General features: G+C 41.2%; 1 pseudogene; it reads left to right on the forward strand.

Moving 5' to 3' along the window:
* LOC149163308 (putative alpha-glucosidase Os06g0675700) overlaps positions 1–12,077 on the forward strand; it is a 93,145-nt pseudogene that overhangs the window by 24,935 nt on the left and 56,133 nt on the right.

Below are 12,077 nucleotides of genomic sequence, written 5' to 3' on the forward strand. Positions count from 1 at the left end.
TACACAATGCTCATTTGGCGGGAACGGGAGCACGAAGATGTGGACCTGTTATCACCCAGGTTGTTCCCTTTGACTCCTGAGGGAATACGGCCGGGGTAACCACTAACCAAGCTTTGGATTATAGGTTCTAGCCAACCTGTAATCAGAGAGGGCTCTCTCTTATGATTTTTCACTATGTTCTAGGGGATATTAGGCTAGCTATGAGGTGTGGGTTATGGTTTTATATTTTGGTTGAATGATGTCTTTCAGTACCTGAGATGATATCTTCAGACAGTTTTAGTCCATTGGGCAATGGAGTCTGAGGTTACAGATTGTTTGAAGTGTTGAGTGGGATTGTTGAAACTGCAGGGCCATTTAAATATTTCATGAAACAAACTTGAAATTGAGATGATGAAGTATGTTTAACCAGTGGAAGGCAATTAAGAATTTTCCACTAAGCTGGTGATGTGAAAAAGAGATGTATTGCTCAGGAGCAGGTTTGAATTCCTGAACAACAATCACTGTGAAAGGTACAGTCTGAAGGTGCAACAATTAAGAATCACACTCTTATAACTATAACTGAGGAAAACATTCATAGCAGCATAGATTGAGTTCAGGGTATTCTAAGAATAAATCCTGAAACTATTCTTTTTCTTTGCCATTAAATTGTGAAACATAGAACATGAATGGATTATGAAGGAGATAACAAACATAACGAAGAGGTTAAAGAAAACTTATTGTTCCATGAAATACGCAGGAATCCTGTAGCATTCAGCAAACACACCATAACGCATCAGACAACGCAGAACTTTGGAAATTCCATTAGCTCTTTGTATTAAAACTCTGAAAATTTACAACATAGGCTCTCTTGAATAGAAAATCAACAACCTCTGCAAACTTATGCGAGGGGATATATATACAATAAGTTTTACAAAATATCTAAACGCTGAGTCAATTACTCAATAAATGCGTTCACCAACTTTCAGAACAGCAGATAAAAGAGTTATTGCTACTCTAAATATACAATAAATGGATTTTCAGTTCTGTCAGAGATCTTTTTGACCTTTGGAGGCCACTGAGTCGGTTGAGTGCTTCTGCGTTGATACTGAATGATACGCTTTTAATGTTCTGTCGAGCTGTAGCTTTCTCGGCCCTGTCATCTGTATTTGTCAATTTTGCTCTTAGTGGCCGAATTGGTTTGCTGAGTTGGCTCAGTCCACTCTTTTACTGTCATAGTGGATGTGTCCACTGTCTGAACACAATGACTTGTTTCCAATGCAAAAACTTGGTGCAAACCTGTTTGTTCATAGCAATGTCTGTATCATGCTGGTCCACCACTCCTGTGTAGGCAACTGATGCCTCAAAATTGCACCTAATGTTTCTTCTGCCTCTGTATATTTATAGAAATTGGGAGGCACTTCAAACAAATGTCTGATCTCATTCATGATAAAAAATAAGTTCTCTACTCTGTCATAGAGACTTTGCCCGGATGTTGGCCCTGTTTCCTTTGAGGTACTTGGTCCTGTAGTGATCTGATTGGTGGCAAAAGTATTCACCCTCTTTGCATAATTTTCATGTGATAGTAGCCTTCCTACGCTGTTCAGTAAGCTGGGAAGGCCTCTGCTCTTTAATGCTGCAAACTTATCCATGAATTTGTTTACTTATCTCTGCATTTCTTGGCCTCTTCTATCCAATGTTTGCACCAGGCTTCTCAATGTGAGGATCCTCTTTATCATCAAGATGGTTTCAGTTCTATTGGGGATCCCTATTGCTGCTAGCTGAGGACCTGTGCGGTTATTGAGAACATTAATCATTCTGTTGGCTATCTCAGGCATATTGCCTAGAGATGCCCTTGCTCTTTGGACTTCCTTGTGTGCTTTGCCTATGAGCTCCATATGCTCATGAATAGTCTCTATATACTGCCATTGATCTGTTATAGATTGGCCAATGTTGGCCCATAAAACTCTTTTGACCTCAGCCACCACTTTGTCAAGAGTGAGCTCTTTCTCCAGCTCCTTTATCTTCTCCTTAAGAGCTTTTATTTCTCTTCCTTTTTCAGCTACACTCTGTTTGGATTTGTCATATTTTTCATTAAGAGTAGCTAGCTTTTCCTTGGCTTCATTCAGCTCTGCCATCTGGGCTTCTAGGACTTGAATTTCATTCATCAACTTCTGCATGTCCAGGCTTGGAGCCTGCTCTGATGTTGGTGCTGGTGCTGATGTTGATGGAGCTGTCTCAATTGTCTGTACTGTAGGAGGAGGGACAATTTGAGGGGGGTCCTCAAGGTTGATTACTTGCTGAGGGGGCTGAGATATTTGGCCTCCTTCTTTGTGTTGTAGGGCTGCCTGCAATGCAGCCTCTGTTTCTACCAATTTTCCCTCTGTCTGGACAAGTTGTTTATGGAGTGATACCAGCATGGCTGCTACATCTTGGTCCTGCCTTCGCTGGGCAACCTCTTCTGTTTGAGGGTGAAGGGTTGTTGGGATCTTTATCATCTTTCTTAAAGCTGCAATGTATGAATCTCTTATCTTTAGCAGCTCCTTTATAGCTTTAGGGTCCTTTGGGTCATGCCCAAGCTCTATGATTATATCCTCCAAAGACCTGATCCTATTGTCTTTGGCCTGAGAGGATGCCTTCTCCAACTCAAGTTGGGCATTTGTATTGTTTAGGCTATTTTCTAACCTATGTGCCAAGAATGTCTTGTCTGCCAGCGTCGAATAGACCATCTCACCCGTTTGCTTGTGAAGTTCTATTTGATCCATAGGCTGGATGTCTTTTGCAAGAACCTCAAGGTTGGTCCTTATATAGTCTGCAGTTGACTGTGGCTGCAGCATGGTTGGCATGAAATGACTCATGGTCATTTTCCCCTCTGTTATGTCATAAGCTGACATAAGCCTCTGCTGGTTTGTAGGGGCCATTTTAAGCAATTGATTATAGAGTTGGAGCCTTAGTGGCTCATTTCTCTTTTTTATGTCAATGACTTGTTGCTTGATGCCTGTTTCAGCTCTCCTTTGCTGACTTGAGGAGCTGACATCTCCTCCGATTATTCTTTCTTGTTCCTACTGAAAGGAACTGGCAGATGCCTCCATGCTTGGTGGGCCCATGCCCAAGGATTGCCCAATAGGCATCTCTTCTTCTGAAAGGGGATTTATCCTCTGCCTTTTCTCCCCTTGAGTTGTGGATGTGGTGAGGGGAGTCTCCTGCTCTCTATCCCTCTTTCGGTTTCTTTCTTCATTCTGTGGAGTTTGGAGCACCGAGGCCTCCACTGTCGTTTCCTGCCTAGGAGGCACAGTTTCTTGAGCCTGCTGCTCTTTGGATTTTGGGGCCTCAGCTGTTTCTTCTTGCTGCATTGGCTGCTCTTGTTGTTGTTCTGCTGTAGGGGGTGGTTGCTCCTGCTCCATCTGCTTTTCTTTACCCTTGTCTGATACCTGATGATCAGTTCTAGCTGCTTGCTGGTGGGCTGTAGAGGATGAAGCAGCTGCTCCAAGTTGCCTTTGATAGGAAGAGGAAACCTGCCCACAAGTTTCCAAGTCAGCCTCTTTCTCAATATTCTTTGCCTCTCTTTGTAGCATTTTCTCTCTAGTGATTGCCTCCTCTAGAGTGCCCTCTTTCCAACTTAATAAATTGGCATATTTCTCAATATGAGGCAATCTGATGTGAGCATAGCCACCCAATTTATGTTTTACCCTCCTGAGAGAAATGAAATGATTAGGGTCATAAGGTACCCAGCGGAAACTGGTTTCTAATTGGAGGGTCTCTAGGATCCTATCTGCTTCCTTCCATCCCTCCTCCCTTTTGTTGTAAAGAAATGGGCCTAGCTGGTTCCTGACCTTTAGTTGCACCTTCTTGTTTTTACTGTGGAAATGGACCTAGTCTGCATTTCCAAACTTCCTGAAATACTCCAAGGCAAAGAGTCTCATAGGGACAAATCTTGGCAGCCTATAAGGGTCCAACTCACAGCCATATATTCTGATCATTGTATGGTGTTGGTAAAAGTACCAATCACCAATGCTGTAGGCCTTTGAGAGCTGGAGTATTCTTTGCATCTCATCGGTCAATCTTGGAGGAGGGACACCAAATAACAAGGTCATAGCTGGAAGGATGAAAAGGTCTATGAATTCACAGTAGGTGTATGGTGAACAGGAGGTGTGATGAAAAACTGAAGTCCAAAATACCACAGACCTCGGGTTTCCCTGAGCATTAAGCTTCTTGAGAGGAATAGGGAAACTGTCAGGCTGATAAAATAAGAACAAGTGATAGATGTATGAGGTGTATCTAAACACCTTTTCCCTCTCTAGATTCATCAGTTGCTCATGAATCTTATTGGTAATGTATGTAGCATAATCATAGTGCACAACAGGAGGCTTTCCAGGGGAGAAAATGGACAGCATGGCCATAATGGTGTCATCAACATCCTCACATGACCAGTATCCCAGGACATAACTGATCAAGTCCACCAACATTTTTCCCAAGTCATTTAGATATGGATTTCCAATAGGAGGTGTTCTCATAGCTTCAGAGCTTGGCTGAACAAATAATTGATTAATCTTGATGATCTGGGCACTGGACAGCTTGCCACCCTTCTTTAACAAGTCCATCATGGAAAGAGGAGTTAGAGGCTTTGCAGTGTGAAAGTGCAGCATCTCATTTATGGCCTCAGGGGTTATATGGAACAGAACTGATCCTGAGGGGCTGAGAACAGCTCTTTGACATGGATCATAGTTCTCACAGCATCTATGGATCAAGTCTGGAAGGACATTGACTTGAGGAAGGTTGAAAATGGGCAAATTGGAGTCCCAAATCCCTAAAATATCAACTCCGCTGAGGTGTTGAGCCTTTAACTCATTTAGCATATGGATGTTAAACTTGGAATTCATTGAGAATGACTCCGTCATCTGATAATCTTTATCACCTAGGGCCTTCCACTCTAACTCTCTGTGTGGGGCATTTGCAGGTGGAATGTTCAGTGATACTAGTGTTTCCATGGCTAATTAGGACTCTGATTTGTATTAGGACTTGTTTTACTGGACTGAGCAACACAGAGGGATATTTTTGCAAGAGTGAGGCAAATTGCAGGGGAAAACGGGGTAAATTGTGGCGAGAACAATTGAAATGCTCCAAAGAGAGTTAAATGAGCAACTGCTGGGACTAGTACCACTGTTTTCCCGGTGAATTAGTGCAGCTCAGGTTTCAAGTCCACGAATGCGTGGACTGACTGTAAGTTTTATGAAAACTTGGCTAAATGTGGACTGTGCAGGTAAATTTCGACCCTACAACTGAAAATGGATGCTGGTCACCAGGGATTTGCTGGTAAATACACTGTTCCTCACTCTTTTAAAGCAAGCTTTGGAGAATTATGGACGAAACCAGGCGCGGAGGGAATGATTCGGATAAATACCTGGTGAATTGCCGGCAATGGTTACAATGCAGGTGGATTGGAAGCGCCCACGGTCTTTAAGTTGAATTCTGCAGGTTGGCGGCGAAAAGATCGTATTTTGCATGCAAACCGGAGCAATAGTTCTTTTGGCCAAAGTGACAAAAAACACGAATTTTGGCGAAAATATGGACTTTTTGGGTTATTGGCGCTTTTTTTGGATGACGTCAGCATGACGTCATCAGGGTGGGGTCGGGTATGGAAGGGTGACGTGGCGGCCTGTGAGTGGTCCACGGGGACTGGTGAGGTGGCGGACAGGTTGGAGCAGTGGCGGGCCGGGCGCTGACACGGCGCTGAGTTAACATGACGTGGGCGTGACGTAGCGATGATGTGGGCAGGCGGTTTACGAAGGGTGGTAAGCGGTTCCATCGGACCGCTTATGGTACGGTGGTGGTAATGGCAGGCGGCCTCCCGATGAGATTTGGGAGCGACGCGTGGCAGAGGCCTGACGTCACCCTCTGCCATTTCTCGGGAGGTAACGTCCGGCCATCGGGGCCGACCCGATATGGATGTGGGCCGTCGGATGGGAGAGCCCAGATCCGACGGTCGACGGGTCGATAACATGCAAGGACCATACGGCAGCGGGGCGGGAATATTTTATTATATTCCTTGAAATGTGCGCCCGGGCGGTACTTTGAAGACCAAAGGAATATGTGTTTTTCAATGTATTTCTGTGTAAAGCGTGCTATACATCCAAACTTTGGATAAAAGGAAAAATGGGTTTATTTGGTGCTTTTTGTGTTGAAATGCGCATTACAACAAACTTAGGATAAGGGGTAAAGGTGGGTTTTTACAAGGTTTTTTGTAGGTAAAGTGGGTAAATGATTTCGAAGGGTTGTAAAGGGAAAAAAAGGGGTAGGGCTTAGGTTATTAAACTGACCAGAGGTCAATTTAATCCCTGACTTTGGACATATGGCTATAATGCCAAGGGGAAGGGAATATACATATTGCTGGGGTTTTATACACCATGGTGTTATAGTAATAGGGAAAGGGAAAAATAGGTAATTAAGTAGAAAGAAATTAGGAGTTAATATGAGTGGAAAAGGTGGATGAGGGGGGAAAAACACTAAGTTTTATATGAGATCAACTTAGTTTAGGAAGTAGATCAAAATGAAAAGAATTTTTACACAAGAAATGTGGCTTTTAAAGAAACAAGAACCAACAAAAGACTTTGACTTCCTTTCATGAACATAGGTCGTGTTGGGATGTTAGCAATGAATGTAATGGGGGATAATCAGGGAGTTAGACATGCTTCATTGTATTACTGCAAAACTGTTGAATAAGAGACCTGCACTGGCACCATGTTTTTCCTTTGCTCGGGCCAGTGACATAAAAGAAATCATGCTTCTGCAACCCCATCTACCTACCCACTCTATTGCCTAGCATTTTTTGTTACTCCAAGGAGGGTGCACTTAGACTTGCAAACCCTTATGTGCCTTTTCTTTTCCTTTGGCTTTTTCTTTTGATTTTCTATCTAAGGCTAGCCTTATCACTTCCAAGGCCCCAGATTAAACAGTTGGGAACCTTCATTCTCTACCTGACTACTTTATCTGCCAAGATTGAACTGTTTGGACAGATTTCTTTCTCTAATCTACAACAAAAATTGAAACATGGCATGACCCAGCTTAGACTGTTGGATCACCCATTCAGAAGTGGGGCAGCATCAACCAACTGTAAACATGTGTCTTTCACAAAAATATGAGATCTTTGCATCACCAAAGCAGATCATATTGGCACTTCCCCTGCTAATCATGAAACATGAAACCTATTGGTATAGGTAGCTAACAGTGGCTCCACTTGGGGATGGTTTTTCTTCTTGAAAGACCAAGAACAGCAGGTCAGACTGCCTTGGCTTTTGACTTCTCTTCAAAACTTGAAAACTTTCTCTTTGGACTTCAAAACTGGAATCTGCCACACTTGTGGAACTTGCTGAACTAAAAGCCTTTTCCTGCTTATATACAATACTTCTTAAACTGAGCTATTTACATGCTGAAAGAAAATAGTATATACAACAGATTATGTACAGGGGAGAAGCTATGCTATACACATGGGAAGTAATCAAAGTAGTGCTTTAACATCCGGCCATTTACAGGGCCCTCTTCAGTTTCAGTGCCATCCAGACTTTCCAAGAAATAAGTATTATTTCCTTGTACTGCTTGAATCACAAAAGGCCCTCTCCAAAGTGAGTCAAATTTGCCATGTTTGCCCTTGTCTTCTCTTCTTGAATCCCATTTAAGCACTTTATCACCAATAAAGAAATCTTCAGCCTTGGTTCTTCTATCAAAGGCCTTTTTTAGCTTCTCATGTAGGATTTGAACTCTGTTATACACTTGATCTCTGGTTTGCTGCAAACATATAATTTGGTTTACCCTTCTTTGCATGTCATTTGGTTCAGCTTGACTCTCTTGAAGTAACTTCATGACCGGGACCCCTAATGATGAAGGAAATTTGGCTTCCAATCCATAAACCAATTCATATGGGCTGACCCCTATAGATCTCTTGGTGGTTAGCCTGTCTGCCCATAAGGCATTCACAAGCTTCTTGTGCCAATTTTTCTTATTCTCCTCTAGTGCCTTCTTAATGATGTTGATAAGACTTTTGTTAGATGATTCAGCTAACCCATTTCCTTGATGGTAATATGCAGTAGAATGGCCCAAGGTAATGTGGAATTTGTGGCAAAAATTGACCATTTTCTTAGATCTGAAAGCAGCAGCATTGTCTGTTATAATCTTGTCAGGACAACCAAATCTAGAGAGGATATTTGTCTCAAGGAACTGAATAATGGTAGAGTCATTTGCTTGTCTACATGGTACAGCCTCAATCCATTTAGTAAAGTAATCTGTGGCTGTTAGAATCCATCTATGCTGGCCTGAGGATGAAGGATGAATTTCCCCAATGAAGTCCAAACCCCATTGCTGAAAGGGTTTTTCTGTTGCAATAGGCTTTAAAGGCAGTGGTAGTAACTTTCTTTTTCCCTCAAACACTTGACATTTGTGACATGAAGTGGTAAATTTTTTAACATCATAGAACAGAGTAGGCCAATAGTAACCAGCTCTTAATATCTTATCCACAGTGGACTTCCAGTACAAATGTCCACCACAATCTCCTGCATGAAATTCTTTCATAACATTGTTAGTCTCATCCATATTCAAACAGTTCAACAGTATACCTTCATGATTTTTACATAGTAAATTACCATCTATAACACAAAATTTTGAAGCTTTCATTTTTAGAAATCTAGATTTGGTTCTGGACAATCCTAGGGGAGCACACAGGTTTTGCAATACATAACAAATATCAGAATACCACAGGTATTGTTCAAAGGCTACATTGATGCTCCGGTTCATTGTCCAGTTGGTTTATATCCAAGGCTTGGAAATTTGCTTCAGACAGTAGTTTGGAAAAACCTTGCCCTTTTATCAATTTTGTAGGTTTTATCTCAATGTCAAATTCTAAAATGTTGGCAATCCATTTTCCTCTCCTACCCTCTAAGTTTTCTTGAATGAGTATGTCTTTCACAATGGGACTTGGTACATAAGCTATAACATGGGAGTATAAGATGTAGATCCTAAAGTCTTTGATGGCTTTGACCAAAGCATAAGCTTGCTTCTCCATGATCTGATATTTGAGAGGTGCATCTCTGAGGGCTCTACTAAAGAAAGCAATAGGTTTTTCATTTCCTTGGTCATCTTTCTGCAATAAGACAACAGCAATGGTATGCTGGGAGGAAAAAGAGAAAATGATAAACTCTCTGTCAAATTGAGGATTTGTTAGGACTGGGGTTTGGGTAAGGGCCAATTTTATACCTTCAAAAGCTTGATTTGCTTCTACTGTCCATTTTACCTTTGAATCCTTCTTTAGCATGTTGTTTAGTAATCTGATCAATTCTGCTAAATTTGGGATAAACCTCCTTAAGAAGTTGATCTTTCCCAAGAAGGCCTGTAATTCTTTGATGTTTCTTGGGTGGGGCATTTGCAGGATGGCCTGTATTCTGTCTGGGTCAATTCTAATGCCATCCTTCAAAATGATATGACCCAACAGCTTACCTTCTTCCAAACCGAATAGAGACTTTTTGGGATTTAATGAAATTCCATACTTCCTACATGTTGTGAATATCTGTCTCAAGTGTTTTAGATGTTCTTGGTCAGATTTTGAGAAAGGTGTGAGGTCATCTAAGTAAATAACAAGGAAATCATGAATCTCTTTAGCAAAAGCAATATCCATTGCTCTCTGAAATGTAGCTCCTGCATTTTTCAATCCAAAAGGCATTTTAACATATTTGAAAGTTCCCCATGGGGTTGTGAATGTTGTTTTATCTTGATCATCAGGGTGGACTAGGATCTGATTAAAGCCTGAGAATCCATCAAGTAATGATATTCTTGAAGCCCCTACCACTCTTTGGAGAATGTGATCCATTTTAGGTAAGGGATAATTGTCTTTGAGGGATACTTGGTTCAAATTCCTTAGATCAACACAAAGCCTAATCTCACCGGTTTTCTTTCTTGTGGGCACCAAATTTGAAATCCAGACTGAGAACCTGATTGGCGCTATGATACCTGCTTTAAACATTTTTTGTACCTCTTTCTCAATTGAAGGGAGAAGCATAGGATTTATCCTTCTCAATTTTTGCTTGAATGGCTTTTGATTAGGCTTGAGAGGGATGGTGTGTTGGATAACAGAGGTGTCATAGGATTTTAAATCCTCATAACTCCATGCAAAGACATCTTGGAACTCTTTAAAGAGGTCAATGTATTTAGGCTTCTGGTCAGGAGGTAAAGATGCAAAAAAATTGATTATTTTGGGTTTTTAAGGAGTCCCAATGTTGCATTCTTCAATGACAGCATTGAGGGGATGCATTTTCGGTTTCCTAGGGACATCATTTGAGTCAAAAATGTCCTCCAATGGAGTTAGGTCTATTGGTAGAAAGTTGTCCTTTAGCTCTATGATTTCAGCCTCTGTTCCAGCTGCTTCATCAAAATGGCATTGTTCAAGTTCTTGTATTTTCTCCTTGTCAAAGTTAGTTGGACAAAGCATTTGATTTGTTGTTTTGGGTGATAGTGCTGTTTGGTCCTGTTCACTCAATGGTTGTGTGTCTTTCACAGTGTCAACATCAATGTTCAAGCTTGAAAATTCATGCTGCAAGGTTAAAAAATTATTTATCTGTGTGTCATCCTCAAAGACTTGCCAGTCTTTAATATTGTTTGGGACAGAAGGTCTGTGTTTTATCTCAGCTGCAAAACAATGGTTAGGTGCAAAAGGCAATTTGCATGTACTAGCAAATGTGGCTAAACTGTGTGCATGAAGGTTGTGGGTTCTAGCTATTTTGGTTATTTGAAATTCATTAAAAGTTTTGAGCATTTCAATAGCAGCAGACCTGTATGACCTTAGTCTTTTGTCATTGGTGACAAAATTGCCTTTTACTTGTTGAATAATGAGGTCTAAATCTCCCATGATTGAAACTTTTGTGGCCTGCAATGATTTAACCAGTTTGAGGCCTAGTAGAAGAGCTTCATATTCTGCCATATTGTTAGTACATCTGAAATTGAGCCTAAAAGCTCGGCCTTCTGCATGATTGCTTTGTTTGTTATGAATCCACACTCCAGCTCCTGCCCCTAATTTGTTGACTGATCCATCAAACTCAAGGAACCATAGGATCTCTTGATTTAAGGGATTTTCAACATTTTCTCTATGACTTGGGATTATAAGCTGGAGTTCTTGTTTTTCACCTGGTTTGCCTCCTGGAACAGTTTCATTACTAGATTGCACACCCTTGTTTTCTTGGGAACTTGATTCCTCACTTATATGCAGGTCTTGTTCAAGCATGATAGATTTGTTATTGCCCATTGGACTTACATCATCATTAAACAGAATAAAGGAGTCCATATCTGAATGGACTGCATAGATAGGGAAACTTTGAGGTTTTTCTTCACTGCTTACCATGTATTTCATGAGTGATTCTCTGTATAGCCTCTTGGGTTGCCCAAAGACAGAGATGGTAGCATATGACATGTCTAATTGCAGGGAACCTTGGAGTTTAGCCCCCCATGATCTTGATAACAACATTCCATACTTGGGTGGGATATCAGCAACTACAATGTCCATCAAGATTGTCTTATTTGGGTATTGGACAAGTGACACACAGAGATCCTTTATCAGGCCTAAACACTTAACTTGGCTGGAGTCAAACGAAAATAGGTCCTTATATGGTCTGGTAATATCCAGATTTAGCCTTTCCATGACTGATTTGGGCATCAGGTTGTGAGAGGCGCCTGAGTCAAACATTGCATTATGTAATACCTTATCATGAATATGCAGGCTGACATAAAAAGGTAAGATTCCTGTACCTGCTGTCTTTCCATCAACCTCTGGGCCGAAAAGTAGCTCTGGGGTGTCATCCAACACATTGACATCATCTTTATTTTGAGTGAGTTGCAGGGATTTCTTGATTTGTTGTTTATAGATGCTATGCTTGGCTAACTCTGAAAGAGGTATGGCTATCTTTAATTTTCCAATTTCAGCTTCTAAGTCAAAAGGTCTTTTAGATTGGATCTTGGTGTTGTGGTTAACAACCTTTTCTTTTTCAATTGAATTCTTAGGGCTTTCTTCTTGATTCTCATTTTGATCTTGAGACTTATCCCTTTTACTCACCTTTTGAAAAGTGTTG

This window comes from Pinus tabuliformis, chromosome 5_1 (genome assembly GCF_031772625.1).
Source record: "Pinus tabuliformis cultivar Carrire ecotype Pingquan chromosome 5_1, CPIR1, whole genome shotgun sequence".
Lineage (NCBI taxonomy): Eukaryota > Viridiplantae > Streptophyta > Pinopsida > Pinales > Pinaceae > Pinus > Pinus tabuliformis.